Below are 24,116 nucleotides of genomic sequence, written 5' to 3'. Positions count from 1 at the left end.
ATCTCTGTAGCAACCCGAAGGACGGGGATATTGAGCCCCAGTATCTGGGAAGTGCTGTTAGTTGGGGGGGAGTTGGGGAAGGGGAATCCTCCAGAGATGAGTGATGTTGCTCCAGGCAGGAGGGATGTGCTGATCCTCTGCCATGTGCTCCGTAGCCGTTTCCAAGTTAACAAGAAGATTTAAAAAATAAAAGAGGAAGATCTCCGTCACCACAGCCGATAACAGTGCTTGCAGAAGTGGGACCAGGCACTTTCTTACAAAACAAAAGTTTTTTACAGAACATTTGTCCAGCACCTCGCTCCCTTAACAACATTTTGCCTTGAAGGGGTGGTTATGGTTGGGGAGCAAGGTGCTGCTCAGCGTGGGGAGGATGGGATCTGCCCAGGCTGATGGGCTGCTGCAGCCCCCTCTGAAACATTTTGGCTTTGAGCTTTGTTGGATTCCCTCAACCTGCCCAAACTTCTCTTATCCGGGCCCACTTAACTTCTTTTTTAGATGCGAAGCAGGTGCTTTTGCATGGAGATAAATAGCACACTTACGCACAGGCAGAAAAGACCAGAATGAAGGTAAATTGATATTTTAAGTGTGCTTCCTTGGAGAATGTTTCTTTCCCAGAGCATCTTCCCCAGCAAGGTTCCCTGGCAGCCGTGGTGCGGCACCTCGTGGAGCAGCAGACACCGACGGCCCCTCTCCATCCACCCTGCAGGCCACAGGTGGCTTCAAAGCGAGCGGGGCCCTTATCTGGCAGTAAATGCTTTGGACCAGCCATGAAAGGTGCTGGCTTAAGCACTAACAAAGCTTATGATGCTGCTGCATCAAAAAAAAGAAAAAAAAAAGCTGCACACCCAAAGCTTCTTATCAGGAAAGCAACCACATGGCTGCTTTTTCATAAAATCTCTATTTTCTCATCTGGGATTCAGGATAGAAAATTGATTTCTCTTCATTTTACCTGTTTATAGATTTTCTTTGTCATCCAGCACCTCGGCCGGCTCTCTTGCGCTCACTTTCGTGTTAGAGCTCTCTAAGACTTGCAATATTTTTTTTTTAGATTAATTGCCTGAGAGCGGGGGGATAGTTTTGGTAGTCTCAGATGGGTGATTCCGCAGCAAAATACAGGAGGCTTGGCAGGGCTGCGTCTGAGCATTAGCCTTTTTATCACCTTCCTATTAAATTTCCATTCAATTTTAGTGCTCCAGAAAGTAACAACAACAACAAAAAAGGCTGAGGCGCTATTGTTTCTGTGCAGTGCCGTGTTTAAACTTTGGCACGCACCTTTATGGGAGCTGTAGCCCCTTGGATTCCCTTGGACTCCTTTCCCATAAAATCTGCTTGCTTTTAAACAAGGCCGTGATGAATCTCCCCAGTGTTTGTGTTGCTTTTGTCAATGGGGCTACTGGGGAAACGCACCGATCGAGTTCAGGCAGGAGATGGGGATGGATGTAGAATCAGCAGGCTGGAGCTCGCTGTTTCCAGCTGCCATAAAACTCCTCTTACCTGTCAATAATTACTCCCGGGTATTTTAAATACAGCCAGCGTAAGGTGTTTTGTTATACTGCTTGTTGGATACATCCTGCTTTATGGGCCTGGATCTTCAGGGGAGCTCTGCAGCGTCTCCTTTGTGACCGAGAGGCAGCGGCTGGCTGGGAGGGATGCTGAAACATTTATCCTGAAGCAGTGCTCTTCTCTTTCAGCAGAATCGGTGTGGGAAGCTTGACAAGATATTGTTTGATTATCATGTTCAGGCAGCCTTCAATACGAGATGGGCTTTGAGAGGCAGTGTTTGGCAGTAGGATCCCTGGTCTCCCTTCTATCCACGTTGTAAGGTGGTTGCCAGTGTTTCCAGTACTCGGTTGCTTTCTTTTTAACTGACTTTTGCACAGAAGGCTGGCATATTTGCTTTGCAAATTGGGTAGAAATTATTTTCAAAATAAGTTATATTTTTATTTCCTCAGACCCTAGGAAATGAGATAATAAAACAGGTAATAATGTGTCTATTTTAGGAATGCTCTTCGACTTGCACGCGTTTCTCAAACTTTTTCACTTATTATTGGCAAACCCAGAAACTCGTTTGTTTTAAGTGCTGTTAGTAAGCAGCTCTGTGCCAGGCATCTGTAAAATCCCCCGCCAGTTTTCTACTCCTGTCTGGCTATTGCTGTGAACGACTATTAAACCCTCATGTGAATAGTAAAGAAGGATTTAAAAAGTTGTTATAAAGGAGCCTGAAGAAAACCTCAGTGCACCAGCAGGCTCCTTAGCCCAGCCTTGTCTCTTGGGCCCAGGGTGGGAGCACGGAGCTCCTCCACACCCCCTCGGGTCACAGGATGCTTCTCATCACTGTCAGCGAAGGGGAGCAAAAAACAGATGCTTCTCAGGGAAAATCTGGGCTGAGGAGGGAAGTGTCCTGAAGCAAGATGCTCTCAGTTGCTTTCAGCTGGTTCCTACAAGCAGCAGAGGCAGTGAGGCTGCACAGGATCGCTGCTGGAGGAGACGTGGCAGCACAGACACAGCAAGTGGAGAAGCTGAGCTGGATAACCTGGTGCTGGAAGAGGAGGCTGGGAGGAAGATCAAAATTATCCAAAGGTGCTTGGAAGCTCAACTGTCATGGACTTGGCTCCCCATTGCTGGGGGGCGTCTGCCCAGCAGCTGTGCCCATGCAATCTGGGCTTGGTCTTGCACATGTTCATGGGCCCTGTAAGGCAAAAACCAGCTGGTATGGGGACAGGAGAAGAGAAAGCAAGTGAAGGGGTAAGGGTGCTTGAGGTGAGATGGTTGGTTCATGGAGGAAAGCTTATGTCCATCCTGGACACCCACTGGGTCCTTGAGGTTACTCCTGGTGGAGGGGTCTTGTCTGAGGTTCCTTCAGGACCATCCCTGCATACATGTGCACTGTGTGCAGTACCACCACTCATAACACCTCAAAGTCATCACTTTTACCAGATCATTTGGACTGATTAATTGCCATCACCTGCTTCGCTCTTTTCCACCACACACTTAACAAAAGACGTTTTTTTCTTGTTACTGGAGCCAATTAGCTGTATTCACCTTCTTTCCTGATCCTGAGCTCACAGTAGGTCTCCCCGACTGCTGAGAGGCAGATTAAAAGCCAAGTGCCGAATGGTTAGAAGAGGAAAATATGTGAACTTTCCTGCTCTGGGTCCCCTAAGGCCTCAGCCAGATAACAGGACTGCAAGTGTCCGAGTACTGTGTTCAGTTTTGGGCCCCTCGCTACAAGAAGGACATCGAGGTGCTTGAGCGGGTCCAAAGAAGGGCGACGAAGCTGGTGAGGGGCCTGGAGAGCAAGTCCTACGAGGAGCGGCTGAAGGAGCTGGGCTTGTTCAGCCTAGAGAAGAGGAGGCTCAGGGGTGACCTTATTGCTCTGTATAAGTACATTAAAGGAGGCTGTAGCGAGGTGGGGGTTGGCCTGTTCTCCCATGTGCCTGGTGACAGGACGAGGGGGAATGGGCTAAAGTTACGCCAGGGGAGTTTTAGGTTAGATGTTAGGAAGAATTTCTTTACTGAAAGGGTTGTGAGGCATTGGAACGGGCTGCCCAGGGAGGTGGTGGAGTCACCATCCCTGGAAGTCTTCAAAAGACGTTTAGATGTAGAGCTTAGGGATATGGTTTAGTGGGGACTGTTAGTTTTAGGTCAGAGGTTGGACTCGATGATCTTGAGGTCTCTTCCAACCTAGAAAATTCTGTGATTCTGTGAAGTGCCAGATCTGGTGATGGGCTGGAGAAGATGCCAGCACTCCTGGGTGGATCTTCACAAGAAGCTGAGCTTTGGAGAAGTTCAGCAGGACCCAGCCCTCTGCCTGGCTGTAGAGGACATCAGGCCCGTCTGGTTTTCCTTCCCACCGTGTTGCAGGTCCCCCGGGATAAAAGAAGAGGGAAGAAGAGTCTCAGAAGGCTGTGGATGTGGTGGCGGCTGACCATCCAAGTCATCCAGGGGCTGGGAGGAGCACCCCCATTTCTCTCCCTCGTGTCAGTGCTCCTGTAGGCTTTACTGGAGTGCATGTTTACTCCTTTTGTCTTTCCAGGCGTTGTTTTTACCTTTCCAACCAACTGATGTTGTTCTGTAGCAGGCTGACAGCTTGTGTGTGCCTCTGGCAGTGATGTGCCCTGTGCTGGGGGGCAGTGCCACTGCCCTGGGGGCTGTAACCCACACGTCGTGCCCGCCCAGTGAGCACACAGAACCCACACGAAGGTTTCTGAGGACCTTTTTGGAAGACCTTGTGAAAATCTGCCTTCAGTTTGCGCTGGTTTCCCACCTGCAGCATCCTCCCTACAGGTAGTTACAGGCAGGTGGAGATTCAGAGAGGTGCACGGTGCTGGAGGCACCAGGGGAAGCAGTTCTGAAATTTGGTTACATTGCTTTGGGTCTCATCACTATCAGCGAGCCCACTGGAGAAAATAATAGAGGGCTGCAGTCAGCACTGCAGAGGGAGGGAATTACGGACACTTGTGCACAGTGATTCCCCAAAATGTCACCTGGCTCCTGTCACTCCGACAGCTCTGAGCACCCCAGTGCTCAGTGCGTGCCCACCCGGCATTTGGTGCTTTGCTGCTAGTCACAACCCGCAGCATTCTTATACACAGCGCTCATTACTTCATCTATTAAACGCACCATTAGTTGCCATAGAAACTAATTTTTCTTGATTAAGTTTTTAAAATGCCAGCAGCCACGCTCAGGTGAGGCTAATGGTGGGTGGGCAAATGCAGCTATTCTGTCATCAATTACTGCTTTCAGGGTAGTACCCAGACAAGTGTTTTTTAATATTTTTATTATTATTATTATTAAAATAGAATTCTGCAATTCCCTTCCTGTTTGGGAAGTGGGCTGTGAGTGATAGGGCTGCATGTCGGTGGGCTTTGTGGGGCTGTTCCTGTGTGCTGCAAGGCGAGGAGCCGGAGCTGATCCCCCTGGCCCCATCCTGCACAGTGCTCGCCCGTCAGCTCTGCAGAGACACCTGAGGCTGTGCTAAGGTGATGCAAGTAGAAGGTTTGCTGGTTTAGCCAGCTGACGTTTTATTTACACCACTGGGGCTTTCCCATACTGCTACCCCACTGTTGAGCAAATATATTTGGATGGATGTGGCTGAGGCTCACCCCGACCAGCACCCCGTGGCATCTTCCGAAGGAGCAGGGGCTGCCTGCGAGTTTGCATTCCTCACCATCCACTAAAGTCTAAGTGATAATCGCTTTGTTTGTTGAAAGAAATTCCCTCCCATTAGTTTTTGGTGGTGGTGGTGGTAGTAGCAGTGGTGTTTTTTGTTGCTGTTGCCTTTTTTTTTTTTTTTTTTTAATCTTTTCTGCATCTCTCAGATCCATGTGCTGTCAAACCTCAGCTTATGTTACCCCATCACGTTCCAAGATGCACAATGTGCCATGTGGAGAGAAGTCCCCGTGTCCATTCCCCTGCCTGCACTGGGATTCTGGGGGCAGCTGGAGGCAGCAGCTGCTCCTGGGGGGCGGGAGGCACCCCACAGGCTCCTGCCCTATGGGGTCACCTACATCTGCACCTGGGTCTCAGCATGAGGGGTGCCCCAGGTGAGGCTGTCTCATGCGCCACCAGCCCTCCTGGCCCTGCTCGCCCTCCCTCTGCCTGCATCCATCCATGGAGCTGTGCCAAGGTGTATTTGTGAGCACTGAGGCTCCTTCTGCAGCACCCAGCCTCCAGGAAGAATGGTGGTGGCTACCAGGGGACGTTCTCAGACCATGTGCGGTGTGTGAGTCCCCTGGGGTCAAGGCACATCAGGACTGGAAGCCGTGCAGGGCTGGCCTGTCTCGCACCCGCGCTGTCGCAGCCGTTTTCCACGGTGGGGGGGTGACAGGGTTTGTGTTGCACGTTCATACTGCAGGCGAAGAAATCGATTGATTTTAATCATCCAGCGCTGTGTGCTACAGTGGGGTTTCAATCAGCAAACCTGTTGCTGAAAGAAGCAATAGGCAAGACAGAACTGTGATATTTTGGGGTGGGAGATACTATTTTTTTTTCACTTTCAAGCAAGGGGTAGGAATAAGCCAAACTTCGTGTTTATTCCCCCCTTCCAAAGACCAAATATTTTCCTTGCAGGTTGTAAGTCGGTCCTTGTATATATTTGATTTCCCAACCTGCTGCTGCTGGAAAAAGAAACCTTTTCCATTGTCCCCAGCATCTGTGCAGAGGTTCACTGCCCTCTGAGGTTCACCTACCTTCACGCAGAGCAGCGCTGTAGCGATGCACTCGGATGCACGAGCACCTCTGAACCGAGCAGCCCGGTGAAACGCCACGGGGCTCCTGCTGGCTTGCCCTCCGATGTATTCCTGCTGTGGGGACGCTGCGATTGCTGTCCTAAATGTTTGTTTCTCCTGCACCGATCTGTGTGCGGTGCTCCACGGAGGTGTGGACTCAGGTGCAGCACTTCAGGAAGAAAACACCAAATTAACCGTTCGTGGCATCAACGGCAAAAAACAGCCTGGAAACGTTAATCACGTTTCTTTTAGTGCTGAAGAATGATAGAAATGCATGCCTTTCACAGCTAAATGCGAGGTTTATTGAGTCAAACGTTTAGGAAGGGGTTTTCAGCATAAAATGCAGGCTAATTTAGTCGTGAGTCAGGCTGGGTTTTGTCAGGTGTTCGCTGAACATTTTAAAGTCTTTCCGTGAACTGAGGAGCGGTGCATGAAATCATCATCAATTTCCCTAACAAGAGTGCAATTATTGTAATAATGATATGCAGAAGGCAATGGGAAAGCAGCTGTTCAGGGTAAGGAACCCCCTCCCCACAAATTGCTTTCTTTGGCCACATCAGCAGTTAGCTAATAAGAATCCCTACCAATTAAAACAGAAAATGTAGTATCCACTTTGCCTCAAAGGAGCCTTTCATGTTTCGCTTCCAGCTGATCAAAGAGAACATCACATGTTTTCCTTTTTTTTTTTTTTTTCCATTTGTTTGTTTTCTGAAATGCTGCTCTTTACATTTTAATGGACGGAGAAGCAGAAAACGTTAATTCTTTCTTTGCGCACGCTAATAAGGTGAAGGTCGGATCCTGCTCTGAAACAGTAGAGGAGGCTACACTCACGGCACTAAATAATTACGATGTCATGCATTTTAAATAACAAAGGTGTTCCTGTGAAGTGCCCCAGTTGTGTGCCTGCTGACGGAGCTGCCTGGCTGCTTGGCAGGTGAGGACTGTGCCAGGTGGAGCCGGGAGAAGGCGGCAGCAGCACCACGTTCACCGACCTCCCGTGGGCAGCGGGAATTTCAAAAGTTGCCTTTGCTTGCTGCTAAACTTCATTCTTGAGATCTTTGTGTTGCCTCAGTGCTAAATCTTACAAAGTCTGAGCTGTGGGAGGAAAGCGTTTCTTGAAGATGGCTGGAAAACCTTGGAGAGGGAGCAGGCAGAGGTGGTGAAGTGAAAAGAGGGAGGGTCAGAGGTGCTGAGACCCAGCCATTTCTGCTGACTGCGGCATTAATGGGGAAGGGTTTGCCTTCCTAAAATGCAAGCCGGGAGAGAAAACAAACCACTGAAGAAGATACTTTACCCAAAATATGTCTCAGATCTGAAGCCCTTGCCTGGAGGCAATCTCACACGAAAAACTCACACGAAAATCTCACACGAAAAACACTAACTGCACTGAGTGCTCATCCTCATGAAGACAACAATTATTCCCTCTCTGGGAGTCCAGAAGCCTTCCCAGCTTCGTGGCAGGCCGTCCTTCTGAGCAGGCTTTCAACTTTAAACGGAGCTGCTCTCTTTGTTTTGTCTCGAGCTGGCTTTCCCCTGGAATGGAGCCTCCCTTGCTGCGGGCCTTGGCACCGGGAGGACCACCTGCATCCACACACAATTCTGCCAAACCTCCGACATCGGCACTTTCTGCTGGTGGGTTGTTAAAGTGGTTATTCACTCGGGTCTTGGGGCTGGGTCTTTGTTTGGAGAAAAATACGACTCTTCTTCTTTCCTGTGTCTACATAAACGTTTGCCAAATGCCGGGCTGTTCTCTTTTTGTTCCCACGAATTCACATCCAGACCTGAGGGCTTATTGTTCATTATTTTTTTCTATTTGCTTCATCGTTTACTGTAGCCGGTAATTATTAAAATGTAATCTTTTCTTGAATGCCACCAAGTTGATGTGGTAAATGAGCCCTATGCTGCAAACAGCACGTAGCCCCACTGAATATTTGGTGACTATGCCACGGGAAGAAATGTGTTTCAAAGCCATTCAACCTATCGTCTCCATGAAGCTGGATTAAAAGACATGTGGTTTGCAAGCTGATGAAGAAATTAAGCTCCTTGGTGGTTTTATTCTGAACAATTTGAGCATTTATATCTCGCAGATTCTGCTGGTTCCAGGAGGCTGCTGTCTCTTGACAAGAAATATGTTTGCAGGTTTCTAAAAAGGGCCTGGAACTGGTGGAGGAAAGAGGTCACTTTAAATCAAGATAAATGCAGCATCAGGGCAAGTGAAGTATAAATTTCAGTCTCTCTCTCTTAGATGAGAATATTGAGCTTACGGCTGCTAAAGCACCAGCAATCACTGAAATGAGACTATCAGAGAATCACGCAGAGTTGGAAATGATATCCAGGCTGGTGATTTTTACCGTACCAGCTTCATACTGACCCTTGTGGAAGCTTAAAAGCTGCCAAAAATCCCCTACAGAAAGTTTCTGAAGAACACAGAGCACGAATCTCCCATCATCAGAATGAGAAGAGCAAAATTTTCCAGCTTACTGAAATATGAATGTTTCTCCTCTAAACGGATCGCCTCTTTCTCCTCTCCTTTCCCTGGGTCTTCCCCCCAGATGGCTCTGCAGCCTTTGGCTTCTGGCTGTCCACCCTCAGCTTTTGTTTCCCTTTTTCTAAAGGGCTCTCAAACAAAGGTAGGAAATTGGCTGCCAGGATGGACAAATCGCCTTGGGAAGCTGCAGAAGTAGCTGTTTCTCCATGGCTGTTGAGCATACTGGTTTCATTGTCAAAAATGAGGCAGGTGGTTTTGGAATAGGGTCTGCTTCTGTGAGGTCTTGCTCACTGAAAAGCGGAGAAAAAAATCTGTTTGTCGAACAAAGAGAGAATTTGGTAACCCGGGGAATCTGGCGGCGTGCGCAGATCTGTGGCCGAAGCAGCAGCACGTTCGGGTAGCTGGGCTGCAGGAAGATAACTCCTAAAGAAACATTTGGATGTCATTTTTCTGGAGCAGAGGGGGAAATCAGTCCTGTTCCTTTGGATATCACACAAGATGTGTTCTGCATCTGGGAGTAAAACCTGGGAGCGGCGAGCTCCTGGTGTTTTCTCCCATAGCAGCCAGAAGTGTTCGTGGCTGGAGATCGTGGTAGTTTTGCTACCCACCTGAGTTCTTTCCCAGTAATGGGATATGTTTGATCCCAAAGTGCAGACACCTCCTGGTGCCTCCGAGGAGGCGCGGTGTGAGTCCAAACCCACGCGGGTGCCTTCTCTGCTCGACTCCAGAGTTTGGCTCCAGAGGCGCTGCCTTTCAGAGGGACACTGCTGGAAGACCAGCGTGTACTTTGTGTCTTAGGGTTCAGTCCCTGAACATTCGAAGCTTAATTCTTCCTCAGAGCCTTTTCCTCATCCCTCTAAACTGAGTGCCTGTGTCTGGGTGCTCTGCACAGCACCAGCGAGCTTACCAGGGGGAGAACCAGGCACCTCGTGCCGAAGGATGCTCTGTGATCATGGTCTGCTCCACAGAGGAGCTGAAGAGCAGTTGTGTGAGCTGTTGTTGGGCTTCGTGCCCCCTCCCCAGCCCTTGTCGTCAGCTTAGGCACATGCATTTTTGGGGGGGTTTTGTTGTTTATAAGACACAGTTTTGTATTGTAAAAAGGAAAAGAAATCTGAACCTGCAGAAGAGGAGCTGAACTTCAAATAAGCTTAACTATTTAATCTGTGTGCAAATGTTTGCCTTCCCAGCCAAAAGCAGTTACAAGAAGACTCAGCTGACGCTGTCCTAATTCATTTGGTGTTCGCCAGGTACCCGGCCTCATCCTGTACTGCGGGGTTTGTGCACAGCATAAAAGGTGGCAGCCACTGGGGGGGGGGGGGGGACAAAACTAAAAATGTCACGGAGCTGTTACGTGTGGCTATATTGGTTAGGAAGCACCTTCCAGGTAATATTGTTGGGCTTTTTATTAACAATTGGGAGAGTATTTCAGGTGCATGCATGAGGCTGTTCCTTGAAGCACCATGGAGTTTTTGAACGGGAGGTGCCCGCAGCATTAATAACACCCAAATCTGGCACCACAGCAGGAAGGAGCTGCCATGGGGTATTGCCAGTTGTCATGCCGGCACCTTTCAGGTACTAATTTAGATACAGAAAACAAGCTTAGAGCAGAGATGCTGCACAAAACTGAACTTAATCACTTCAGGCAGGGCTGGGGTAGAAAAAGGAACTTCCACAATGGAGAGAGTACAGAGAATGGGAAAAGGACGAGGGAATGATGTGAGGAAATGGGGGAGCGGAGGGGCAGGCGCTGAGCTCTGCTCTCTGGGGACAGCGACAGGACCCGAGGGGACGGCATGGAGCTGGGACAGGGGAGGGGCAGGCTGGGGGTTAGGGAAAGGGTCTGCACCCAGAGGAGCAGGGCACTGGGCAGTGCTCTCAGACACATGGTCTGATTTTTGGGTGATTTTTGGGCTTGGATGATCCTTGTGAGACCCTTCTAATTCGGGATATTCTGGGGTTTTATGATAGGTTGTCCTTGAGGTGGCTCAAAAGAGCTTTAAAATTCCTTTCTTGGATGCAAAAGCCGTCCACCGAGGAGGCTGCCGTTGTTCTGCATAACAGCAAGTTCGTAATTAGCTACCAAAAAAAGTGATTCCCGGATTATTCTTGTAAGCATTTTTACTGCAGAAGTTGTGCTACGCTGGGTGACTGCTCCTTCGTTCTGAGCGGGCTGACTCCTTCTACCTCTGCTTGGGAAGGATAACCTTGGTGTAGTCTTGATGGGTCCTTGTAAATAATTACAGCAACATTACAGGCTGAATCCTCTTACTCTTGCAGATTTCGGGATCCAGGAGATAAAAATAACAAGTGAGTTTTTTTTCCTCCCTGTATGTCTATCAATCAAAATGATAAAGATATTTATGACTTGCACGTTTTAATGCTGTAATTAGATATAATTACATGTTCAAATGATTACACATATGAACACTAATTACATAATTGAAGACAATTATGCTAACTAGGTAAATACATAATTAACTAAAAATCTCTTGTAAAATCAAGGAAATTTGCACACCATCCAAAGAAAAGTAAAATCACAATAAAAAAATAAATAATAACCCTTCCAGGCTGACAACCCCGAGACCCAGCCAGCCGTGTATAGCCAGGGAAGGCTTTGCCATGTAACTTTGGGTGGAAGGCAGCTTAGTTCAGCTGCCTCTTCTGTTTTGTGGTTTCCTCGTAAAAAGATGTTGAAAATTTAAGCAACCCAAAAAGCTGTTCTGTAATTGTTGCGGTTCTCTTGGTCTCTGGCAATGATTTTCGGAGCCCTTGGGGTAGGTTTTGGTGATTCAATGGGGTGTGGGCTTTTTGGGGAGGAAATGTTTTATATTCATAATTGTGGTGTCTTAATATAGAAGGAAGGGAAAGCTCAGGGCTAATTGAGCTCAAAGCTTCTATTTTAATGCCTCAACACAACTTCAATAGACCAAGAATCACGTGCTCATGGTGGCCTCAGAGCCCTACCAGGGCTGCGGGGTGGGCTCACTGCACCACCCCACCAGCCCCCAGGCACCAGCTTGCCCTGCACGCCCTTTCCAGCTCCAAAAGTGGGTTAGGGCTTGAGCAATAAACATGTAGTGCGATGTCCAAAGCCTCATTAAACTCCTCAGTGCAGAGGAGCTTTTGGGAATGGATCATGTTCATAAATGGCTGAATAAATGGCTGCAGATCCTCTTCCTTGTGCTATCAACTTTCCTGGTTTTAAATACTGATTTGATGGTACCTTCCCTCTGGAAAATCTCTACTCATTGTTGCTTGATTCTGGGGTTTTTTCCTTAGCCTTTGCTCTATAGATCTGCTCCCTTAACCCTGCCCTTTTATTCCTCGTTGCAAGCTGTACTAGGTTCTTTTTTCAATTAATGTCTGTTCGCAGTTCTGTTGGTATGTGGGAACTGTTCCCAGATCCCTTTCCTTGGCACTTGTGGGAGTCATTTAAAGGTGTGCCAAGAAAACTCAACTAGACATGAATGATGCTATTTGTGATTACTGGATTTTTGATCCATTTTCTCCTTGTTGGGTTCTGATTAGAAGATAAGCCATAATCTCAAAGTCAGTAGGATTCAAACAGGTGCTCAACTTCATTTCCCTGAGCAAAGGTCTTGCAGAATCCTTATCAGCTCTTCCAGGTGCAGGACTGCAGAGACTCAGTCCCTTCCTAATGTTGTTTAATGAACCTTTTTGAGACTCCTTCACTGGCTGAAGGAGGCTTTGCCACTTCCTCATCCTATGAAACAAACAAAAGATACGTACACAGAAATGATGTGGAAACGCAGGCATTTTCTGGTGTCTGCCACTGGGGCTTTCAAACCAAAACCCAGGAACTTCCATCCTGGCTGAGCTGTCCCTTGTCCTCTCCCTGTCCAGCACCTAGGGTCTACGAGCAGGATGTGTTCAGTCTTTCAGCCTCTGACAGTCTGATATTTTGGGATTTCCTGATGGAAAGGTTGAAACCGATGACTGTCTGAACTAGGCATGGATAGGTATAATTTCTGTGAATGAATATCCTCTCTTCTTGAATCACGTTAGACCCCTGGCCTTCATGCTCTCATGATGGTTAATAATTTGTGACGGCTATCCATGCACCAAAATGATAAGTTGGATGTGGAAAGAAAAATGTGTTCATAAAAAACAAAACAAAACAAATTACAATAAATAATTTTTTAAAAAGCACCAAACTTGCTTGATAATTTCAGTCATTGCTTCCATTTTTTACGTTACAAGAAATCGTGGGCTTGATGCAGTATCTGTGGCTTGTGCTCAACATCTGCTGATCTTTTCTCCTCTTAAACCCTGTTGATAGCATTTCATACTAAGCCGTCTGCTCCACTGAGCTGCCAGCTCTCTCTTTTCAAGATTTCTTCTATTTTCCCTTCTCTCCCTGCTACCCACCTTTTTCCCAATTCTCCCACCTTTCAAACAAAATAAAATGTCATTTCCTTTCTTTGTCATCACAGCTAAAACAAGTCAAATCTCGGGATCTCACATTCAGTCTTAGCTCGATGAGTTTTCCAGGTGTCATTCAGCATGCGTGAGCGTTGGTTCCCGTGAAAAGAAAATGCGTTACGGTTAATGTTACTGGATCCCAGAGATTGTGGCTTAATTCAAAAAGCTGTCTGGGAATGAGGTGGGTGTTCGTGTTTAATCTCAGCAGGATGCCATGCAGGCAGTGCTGTAGGAAACGCTGGTAAGGTCCAACGTGGATGTGGAATTAGAACCTGCTGGTCGTCAGCATTTGGTATTTAGACGGGATTTTCCTCAGAGTCTCTTCATGCACCAAGGCTACGTATCGGTGGTGTCTGAAATACAGCACGACTTCCCTGGATTACGATTTATGAAGTTTTTAAAATGGGAACTAGTTTAAGTAAACAGACTGATATTGCATCGCAGGAAATCAATAACCTCGGTGCTATTTGCAGAAGACAATGTAGTGGAAAAAGAGCCATTTAGGCCCGGTGGTTTATGATGTTCAGTTAAGTGGATTTAATTTGCTCAAGCAGAGGTGGGCCAAAATCATGCCTAGGTTGGTACGGCGGTGGTCGGGGGCACTCCTGACCCTGCAGACCCGAGCTGGGCTGGCAGAGGGGTGGCAGGGCTGGGGGAATTGAGCACCCAGGACGCTGTGTGCTGAAGCCCCAGGAGGTTTGGGCATGCTCTGGCTACAAGGCTGGCCGGCCGCTTCACACACAGCAGGAAATGAGTGCGTTTTTCTTTCCCGTTGGCTCAGTTGTGCTGGAAGTATGTCGGTCTGCTTCGTGGCATCCGCCATCTGCACAGAAATAGCATTCGATTGCAATTCTATTTTCGCCACGCGTGCAGCCGTGCTGGCGTCAGTAGCTGCTGCTTTTGTTTTCTTATTTGCATATATATTAATTTGTGACACTTGTCAGTCAGTTTCAAGGCTGCACGTCTGCCCGAAAATATCTCCCCTGATCATTGGCGCAGGCAGTAGTCAAGATTTGTATTACTGAAAGACGAGAAGAGAAACATTTCCTTCTGCCTTTATCAGTTTACTTGTTGTAAGCCTGACAGCCTCTGGGCTGTGCACTGTAAAGCTGCCTCTCCGGGATGCTTGGGTTTCTCCCCGGGGTCTTGCAGGGAAGTAAAATGGACAGAGCTCGAGAGAAGTGTAATAGCAATACCTGCAAGGATGGTTAAAAAGCAGGGGGGGAGCATCAATTTAAAAATGCCTGGATTTCCAGATGCCTTTGTCAATTTAAAATGCAATTCTGTTATGAAGACTGACTTTAAAGTAGAACCCCCCTGTTTAGTAGACAGTTTGTCCTTTCTCTGTTTAGACTCCTGTCTCCTGAGTTAATGACAAACATGGTTTTATGCCTTTTTGCTCTCGAGGGGGACGAGCAGTTCTGCAAAGAGTAGATGGTGGCTTTTGGCTTCCCAGCACTTCTTGTGTCCCCAAACCTCCATCCTCTGCTAACAACCCCACATCCCGTCCCCCTCTGGGCACCAGGAGCAGTGGGACGTGTCACTTCAGGGCTGGCCTTATGCCCAGGCTCACTTGGGGGAAGCCCCTCACTGGGCTCCAAAAGGTCCTGCTGGGGAGAATAGCAGCCACCTAGCACTTAAGACTCGTTGCTTAAAAAACTGGGCTAGAAGAAGTTGTTTAGGGTAAGGTTATAGGTTCCTATGGCCATGGATGCTGTGAGGACAGTGCATGGGTTCCCGTTGTGGCAGCTGAGCAGAAGTGCTGGGCGGTGGGGGTCCAGCAGCAGATGAAGTGGGTGGTGTGGGGTCTACAGAGCTGGTTCCTGACGGAGAATGGAGTTCACATCCCTGTGCTGAGACCCCAGCACTCCTGGAAGGGTCCTTGGGCACTGCTGACTTTGGCTGAGTGGAACGTCATGGATAAAACATCCCGTGTGTAAACATCTGAAGTTGGATGTGGGGGAATCTGTCTAATGCCATTACCATCAGTTTGACTTTGCCTCTAATGGTGAAAATTGATCTGGTGTCAAAGTTCAGTCCCTCACGTATGTTCTCAAGATGTTGATTGCTTCTCCCTGACTTTTCACTTGATATTTAAAATGCCTGAGCTGATGTGACACGCACTCTGGAGCACATTTCTGTGACTTTAATGAGTACCATGCCTTTGCTCTGTACCCTTGCCCATTCTTCAACACCTTCCTGGCAGTCTGACCCTCAGAGTGGGGCCCTCGCCTTAGGCTGTATTCTGAGGGCAGTGGTAGCAGATCCAGGTAGAGATAACATAAACTCCTCATCTGTCTGATTATTTCCTGCTTTGTAGCACCAGGAAATCTCTCAGCTTTGCCGTCCAGCAGTTGGGAGCAGTGGTGGAGCTGGCATGGGGGAGATCCCAGCTCCCTGCCCTCACGGACCTGGCTCCTTTCCCTGCAGCTCATCCGAGGACCGGCCTCCAGCCATCTACCCTTTGCCCACAGGCAGCTCTGGGTGCTCCTGTGGGGTCACTTACACCAGACTTCAGCTGTGAAAACCAAGTTTTGTTTGAAAACAAAGTCTGTGCCTAACTAAAAGTTGCAAAGTGTCATGTGTTTATTTGCCTTTGAACCTTTGGGGAAGCAGAGTGAATGAATTTCCATGCATTTTAAGTTATGAGGCTGTATTTATGGCTCTGCGTATTTAACATAGTATACCAATGTTGGAAGGCCAGCATAAAAATTAATAACTGAGAATTCAAATGGGGCTGTCTGCCTCGTTCTGCCCTTAGATTATGCTCTTTATTATGAAGGTGAAGTTATATTTCATTTTGAAGCAAGTTAATGCTGCTGAATAAAAATCTTGAGAGAATAATAAAAAACATATCATTCACACATCTTTGGATCTTTTCATGAAACCCATTGAATAATTCATTTGATGGACAGTGAATAATTTCTCATCAGGAATGCCAAACCGTGCAAGGCCCTTGTATGTCCTGCAACTGTCGACAATTTTAAGACGGTACCGACCTCAGTGGAAACAAGGCTCCATGAAATTGATTGCACTCAGCCCTTCTCGGTGCTCTGTTGCCATGCAGGTTGGAAAAAAACTCCCTCTTTCAGTGATATTTATAGTAAAATGTACATTGATTATTCGGTATGAAAGTGCACATTTTTTGAAGCAGTGAAAGCTCTTAAAATCATAAGGAAAAACATTATAGTCAAAGTAGGATAAATGGCTGCAATTAATCATTTAGCAGGTTACTCAGAGATGTTCTGAGAAAGTATATCTAGATGTCTCCCCAGATATACTACCTTTTCACAAAGAAACCCAGACTGCTATAGGATCTTGCTTATCTCAAGCAAGATCTTGCTTTAGATAGCTCAAGCAGCATCTTATAGCTATCTATAGCACGTTGCTTTTACCAAGTAGCTGCAATATTCTTTTGTTCAGGATCCGCTCAATAATTTCCTATTAAATAGTCACTTAAACTTTCTTCATTTACGTACAGTCAATCTTTAGGCTTTCAGCCTTTGAACGTAAGCAATCCTTTGAATGTAAGCAATCCTTCCTCTATATGTTGAAAGTCAGCACTCCTACTCTTGGTGTTGGGGCGTGTTAGCTATGCGACACCTGAGGTTGGGTGGGACAACTTTGACACGAGCCTTTTCACAGCAGTGAAGTCAGCTTTGCTACCTTGCAACTTACAGCATTGGAACAACTGTGTCAGAAATGCAGTTTCTTTGAAAAAATGAGTTTCTTTGAGCCTCTTTTTCCTTACCTTACTCCTCTGTGTAGGCCTGGAGTGCCCTGTCTGTGCCATAGCACATCACTGCTGCCCTGTGGCTCACCTGAGATGGGTTCCTCAGTTCATGGGTGCTGAGCCATGCTGTGGGAAGGCTCCACAAATGCCTTTGCAGCATTTATGGTAGCCTTTCTGCTTCCAGCCCTGAGGGGAAAGGTGCAGCAAGTGTAACAGTGGGATCATCGCTACCAGAGCTTGGCTTTGCTGCCAGCTTTGGGCTTTATTGGGCGGCTATTCCTTCACGTCTGGGAGCTTCCTATTAGTGCTAATAGCAATTAGGAATTAATTCAGACTGCTCAAGAGGTGTGTTATCCCATTATTACACATATGATTGTTTTCAGCCCTCAGACTAAGCAGCAGCAGTCCAGCCTGCCAGTTTTCTTCAGTGGCTGTTTGAGGCCTGTTGGCACCCGGCCCCACCACAGGCAGGTGGCTCGGCCTGCGGGGCTGGGAGGTTGTGGTGGTGTTAAACCATTGCTGGGGACATTTCTCAGTATGATGACCTGAGTTTCTGAGCTGCATTTTGTTCCGTGTACCTGTGAGATGAACCATTTCTGCACAGGAGGTCAGTTCGTACAAAACTCCAAGTTACGCTGATGGGCCTTGGGAAACTCCTGGGTCAGTTGGCTTTAGGTATAAAATAGGAAATATCTGTCTTGCAGAAATGCGGGAAGTTCAGAGGCGAAGGGGTAGTTAGCCTACATATAGTTTTCTTACATAACCAGATTTCAGGGTGTCTTCAGTTATTCTTAACTCCTTGAGTGTTGCAGGCTGGCATTTTAACATCAGAAGCAGTCCCCAGTGCAGCCTCTACTCACAGCATTGCCATGCCTGCCATGTTTTGGGCTAAGCAAACTATGGAAAAAACATGGAAATTCTTCTTGCAGGACCTGGTTGCTTATAATTTCATGGGCTTGGCACTTACGTTCTCTGTAATTAACAACCTCATTTTTTCCTGTGTTAGAACTTACTAGGAACTTATTTTTCCTCGTGTTATAGCAATTGAGCTGGAAAATAATTTCTTCTGTGATCTCTGGCACTGAATCAGAACTGGTGATGTGCTGCATGTTAACAGTTGTCATAGATGTTTTAAATGAGAAAATCGTGTTTCTTCATGTCAACCCAGTGAAGCGTTAGTGTGTGTGTAAATACGAGTACCCAGGTTCTCCCCTGGAAGTCACTGGTCACGTACCTGTCTTCTGTGTGCAGCACTCAGCTTTCTCTCCAGTGTTGCCATGAAGTTTGAGCAGTCCTGGTGCTTGATTTCCCCAGGTGACTGCATCTCAGCTTCTGCAGATTTGAAGAAATACATCTGGAAATCAAAGGCTCTTCAGCCCTGTGTTTGGTTCCTCACAGCTTTCTGGCCCTGCCGAAGGCAGGGAGTTGTCATTTCTGACAGGAAGGATGCGTGCTTGGAATCGGCTGTTGTGCCACTCTCAATATGCCTCGTAAGAAGTTTTGGACAATCAGCAGTGCTTTTACCTGAAGCCCTTTTCGTGCCCACTATTTCAGATGCTGCCATATGAAACAAAGAGAAGTTTTCATAGCACTGTAGCATACTCCTAGCCCATAGCGATGTCTATTCCAGTAAAGTCAGATGGTTTGTACCCTCTGTCTCACTGGGCACGCTGCATCATGCCGCCCCTGTTTTACTATGAATCAAAACTCAACACCCCCCACCCGTGTTATTTATCCATATGTGTCGCTAATCCCGTAATTGAGGCATGCAGACATGGTGAGGATGAGCTGGTGAATGCCTGGAAGATTTGCTGGAGTAAAAGTGGAGTCCTGCTGAGTGGTGGTGGGTTAGATCAGTGCTGTTATCTCCTGCATTGTGGGCCTGGTGCAGGGACAGCTGTGGGTTGCTTTAGGTGACCAGGGGCAGGACATAAGGGCGCCCTGGGAGTTACGGATGTGGTCTGACTGTCCCCATTAATTGTCCTTGCAGAAGTGTTTCCCTGGACACAAATGGGACAGCACCCATCCAAACCAGGTGCTGTTGGAGCAGCCTGGTGATTGATGGCCGTCATTCCGAGGACTTTGAGCAGTTCTGAGCAGAACCCATGGAGCTGAACAAGTCAGAAGTAATCAAGCCTTTTGATGCCGAGCAAATTGCTCCTCCACTCTATGCTGGCATAAACGTATAAATGCATAAACTAGGCTCGCCTGCACGCAACCACCAGTAATCAGTACAGCCAGCTATTTAAGGCACAGGGCAGAGGGGAGGAAAAAAAACACTAAACTTTAAATGCTTCAAAAAACCTGTTTCTCATGATTATCAAGAATCCGACTCTCAGGAGTTAGAAGAAATATATTGGAAAGCAAAGACCCTCCAGTTCTGCATCTTGTTTCTCACTGATAACAGTTTTCTAGCCCTGTCCAAGGTAATCCAACTCTCAGGAGCCAGACTTGATGATCCTTGTGGGTCCTTTCCAAATCGGGGTAATCTGTGATTCTAAATCACTCTTGGCTGTAAAACCTGTGCTGTGTAAGTGTGGTACAAGCCCCATCCTTGCTGCTCCCACAGTGGTGGCTGACATCTGCCTCGCAGTCATTTGGCTCTGCAATAGAAAGGAGGAGCTTGGGGGAAAAAAGGCAATTTGGGGTTAAAGCATGTTCCATGTGCAGTGAGCTCATATCTCCACTGTATAGATTGAAGAAGATCAGGGAGTTTCATACACTGAAATCTGCTTCAGAGAGTTTGTTTTAATTGAAGGTGAAGAAGTCACTTTCTCCTTCCCAGCCTAAAAAGAGCCATCACGTAACATCCTCTCTGTTTATCATGAAGGTGTGTGCTTCTTGCTTTCAGTAGCTGCTGCCCCAACCATTGCTTTCCTGAGAACAAAATTAATCTAGTGGATAAACAAGCTGAGGGGATATTTTTTGTTCCTCTGGGGTTATTTTTAAGATAGCTTTTTCCAAAGGCTCAGATATCTTTGGGCATGAAGAAATGTTGCACACATCCCAGTGAAGTTGCGCAAAGAGCTCTCTTACAGCTGTTGGCATACAAAGGAGGACTTTAATCTCAGGCAGGGATTTGGGGATTTTAGCAGTGATCAGGAGATTCTCCTCATCCTTGTTTTCTCAGCGATGTCAGAGGGCAGTGACTGCAATCAATGGCAGCGCAGCACAGTACGAGCCCCCAGCCCTGGCTCGAACTATATTTTAAGGCGTGTATTTACTCACCCTGTCTGTGTTAGACATCAGGGTTGCAATATACAAAAAAGACTGTTAAGACTTCATTTTCTGTCAGCTGTTTCCAAGGAAGAATGAAAAAATGCCTTGCTAAATCTATTGAAAATGTTGCATGGTGGCTTAAAAAGCAACCTCTGGTACTGCCAAAGCATCTCTGATTAAAACAGTGCTACCTTTGGGGCAGGGCGGTGTTTGAGCAGGTGCCTGCTGTATATTGTGGCCTGGAAATCTCTCTTCTTTTAGGATTACTTGTTGGAATATATGCGTGTATATATATATACACATACGTGTATATATGTAAAGGATATTTCCCTTGCACTTGGTTCTGCAGCACTCCCTGTGTCTAAGTGATGAAGGCACTCACTCAGTATGTTCCCATCCAAACCCTAAAAAGACAGATTTTTTAGGAATTTGATGCCTTGATTTTATTGTTAATTTTCTTTCTTTCTCGCTCTCTTTCTCTCTCTTCCTCTTTTTTTTTTTTAACCAATAAAAATATTTTGTTCTGGAGTAAATAATTTTAAAGGTATTTTATTGTTTATTAATTAATATTTGTTATTTTAATGTATATATGCAATAATACGTACAAATACGCTCTTGACAAAGACCATATTTAAAACATAAACGTTTGATTTTTTTAATGTCAAATGTGTTTCTTATCTGCTGCTTTCTTTTGGGGCAGGAGTAGTTGGCGGAAGCTGAGAAGAGTCAAGCACAATATTACTGAAGTTTTACAAATCTGCCTTTTTAGTTGAAAAATGGGAAGTTTGTGATTCCTACTCAAGTTGCAGGAAGGCTCAATGAGAACATGGAAGCTGTAGGGTGAAATATGGCTGAGTGTCCCAGGGCATCTGCTTAAGCCAGTAAAATACTGTCAAAGCTGGTGATGGTTCAGAGAACTTATGGGCATGTACAAATCAGACAAGTACATGGGTCGTGGTATGACCAGATGGGTCATAACTTTGTCAGTTTTTAAAGACTGAATAATTTTTAAATGAATTGCTCATAAATAGGCTTTGACTTACGCCTGTTTTACAAGAAAACGAAGCAGGGATTTGTTAACTAGAGACCCAGATCAGACGGCAGAGTAATGGCAACGGATGGATTTCCAAATCTGCAATAGCAACAGCGAGAGTAACAGTGAGTGTCTGGGGAACAGCGTCCTCAGAAGCATGTGTTCAGAAGCATATCTGTGTGATGGATTAAGGTGTATTAGTCATATTAGTTATTTGCTCATGCCATGGAGTGGTAGATGTAACTTTTCAATTAAAAGTTTGCATTATGAGTAGAAATGGCTTTGACTTCTTGGTGAAACAGCAGTTATTGCCTTCCCGCATTATTCACACTGTGAGTAGGCACCCAGAGCATGCAGGGTTACTTCTGTGCTATAAACTAGGGGCTTCTGAGCAGAAGAGAAGGTTATGAATAGCAAACACCGATACAGTGCACGTGGATGAGCAATTGTTTTGTGCCAGCCTCTGTGCAAATATCGCACTAACTATGGAGACATTCACTTAATCTACTGCCTTTGGAAATATATTTTTAAATTATTATTTATTTTAAGATAATATAAAGTTGTCTTCAGAGCTCATGCAGTAATTTACAACATGGTATCGATCAGCGTGTTTTCATGCGTATGTTGTGTTAAAGCTAAGGTAAATAACGAACTGAGCGAAATCAGACCAGCGACATTTCTGGGGAATATCTTTTAAGAGGAAATCGAGTGAACTATTCTTTTATTCTTCAGGCATCTCTACATACACTGTAAAACTATTTACTTGGTTATAAGTGCTCTTGCTGCCACTGAAACATAGGCATATTTGTATTTTTAAAGCTGAAAAGTCTACTTCTGTTTACAGCCAAACATGTTCCTGTTAAAATGCTTTCTAAAAAGGAGAAGATAACTACATCAATGTTAAAACCTGGGGGAGTTGGAAGGCTTTTGTATTTATAAAAAGATGAAAGTGATAGTACCTAAATAAATGCTTCTATATAATTAATAAATTACATAATTTTATCAGTTACATAGATGCTGATAATACAACGCCTTACTTAGATTATATGGTCTATGACAGGACAAGCTGCATTCCACGTCTTGAAACATTTTGTGTGACAGGAATGGGAGGAAGAGAGAAATCTTGGCATTTTTTGACTTTTTTTTTTCCAGCTAAGAATCAAACAGAGGTGTTTTTATAATTCCAATTACAAATGGGGAAATAGAGCATGCAAGAGATTCAGTGAGCATCTTAAACACTGTTTTAAGATACTTAAGCATTTGAAAAATACATGATGAAATTGTATTCTGCAGCTCGTGAAAACTGTTTGTTCCAAAATTATTCTGCAGCACATTTATTTGGATTATTTAAAAAGCCCAAGAGCCAAGAGTTTATAATAGAAGTACAGACAGATTGGGACTGGTAAATATAGCAGTGCTAATAGCATCTCTCTTGCATGCAGGCTGAGTGTTGTAATGTGGAGTTGGGCATATTTGCTTTATCCCAGAGCAGCAAAACCATGTGAGAGTTATACAGGTCACCTGGCAAGAGGGCAAAGCCACTCAGGCTTATGAATTTAACAAGTCAGAAAGAGATGAAAACATTTTGGAATTATTATTTTTTAATTTCAGCCTCTGGAGCTCACACCTGCTTTTTTCATTTCAAGGGGAGAAGAATTTACATAGGCTACAGCTGGTCATGATTTTTTTTCATTTTGATGCCTTTTGTAGAAGACCTCTCCTGCCCAGGAGAAGTTTCCGATGAGAGGAAGGCTGACCTCTTCCTCTTCATGCTCTTGTGCAGGTTACTGGGGTCCTGACACTGGCTATGATGCAACTTTAATGTCTGTTTCTTTTCTGATCATCTGATCATCTCTGGACCATCTCTGGGGACCACAGCTTGGGAACTAATAGCCAAATATTTATCTTGTCGTGTGTCATTCTCATTTTTGTGAATGACTGCAGAAGATTTGGCCTTCATCCTGGAACAGAATTAGCGGATGGGGGTGAGAAGAGACAGCTCCGAGAAGCTTCAGATGAGACATTAATTCATATTTATGCAAATATCCCATTTGTGGCCTGGATATGCAGGAAAAAACTACTGCCTAAAGCATAGGTTCTGGTCTGGAATCAAATGTTGTCTGTCCTGGCCACCAAATCCGTGTGATGTGACAGAGCAGGAGGTACCTGGGGACTCTTTAGAGGTCTGGTGCACTGCACACGATGCTGACGGCACCGAGTGCTACAGGCAGGGGCTCAGCTCACCTCGCCTGGGTGTTGGCAGTGTCCGTACCACTTTGCTGTCACCTCCCATCAGGTCAGTAAGCCTAAAAAAGGTAGCTGAAGGTGAGAATCGATTGACAAAATGTGGGTACCACAGCAGTGCAGAACCTAAATAGAGAGAGATCTTTCAATCAAAGCCTTTAATTTGTTTCTGTGTGTAAATGATCTGCCAGTGCTGATGGTTCCACACACTAATGTGGTTTGTCTGTAAGTTTATTTGCCATCTTCCTCTAATACAAATTATTATTTCTTTCTACTTCAGTTGCTTTTTCCTACGACTCCTGACCCAGGCTTTTGTTCTATTCTGATTCCTTTGAAAAGACCCCGTTCCGCAGCAGCAGGGTGGTAGCGGTCTGAGCCTCAGAGGGAGCTGGAGGAGGAAGAATTCACTTTATTCCAGGGAGTTTCACCTGGGGCCTGTTTTCTGGTTAACATGACAAGTCACTGATGTCTAATTTTCGCAGCGGGTTTGCATTCCCACTGGACATAAAATGCCAAAGGCTTTCAGTGACCGCTGGTCAGCCCGCATCGCTGCTGGAAGCGGGGGGTGAGCAGGTTGGGTGGTGGCAGTGGGTATTATGTTAGCCCCATTGCCTGGAGATTTCTTTACAGCCAAGTGTGTCCCTTGCAACTTTCTGGAGTAGTTGAATTTTGCTTGTTTGCTCAGGGGGCTGTGCAGCTTTTACCGGGTTGGTACCGGAGGGTTTT

At 46.1% G+C, this 24,116-nt stretch overlaps 1 protein-coding gene across 4 annotated transcripts in view; it reads left to right on the top strand.

Annotated features, from left to right (window-relative positions):
* MDGA2 (MAM domain containing glycosylphosphatidylinositol anchor 2) overlaps positions 1-24,116 on the top strand; it is a 324,213-nt gene that overhangs the window by 102,016 nt on the left and 198,081 nt on the right. The gene's annotated exons all lie outside the window — the stretch shown is intronic.

This window comes from Anas acuta, chromosome 5 (genome assembly GCF_963932015.1).
Source record: "Anas acuta chromosome 5, bAnaAcu1.1, whole genome shotgun sequence".
Classification (NCBI taxonomy): domain Eukaryota; kingdom Metazoa; phylum Chordata; class Aves; order Anseriformes; family Anatidae; genus Anas; species Anas acuta.
The sequence above is the reverse complement of the archived record's forward strand: the minus strand, read 5'-3'. Positions and strand labels throughout refer to the sequence as shown.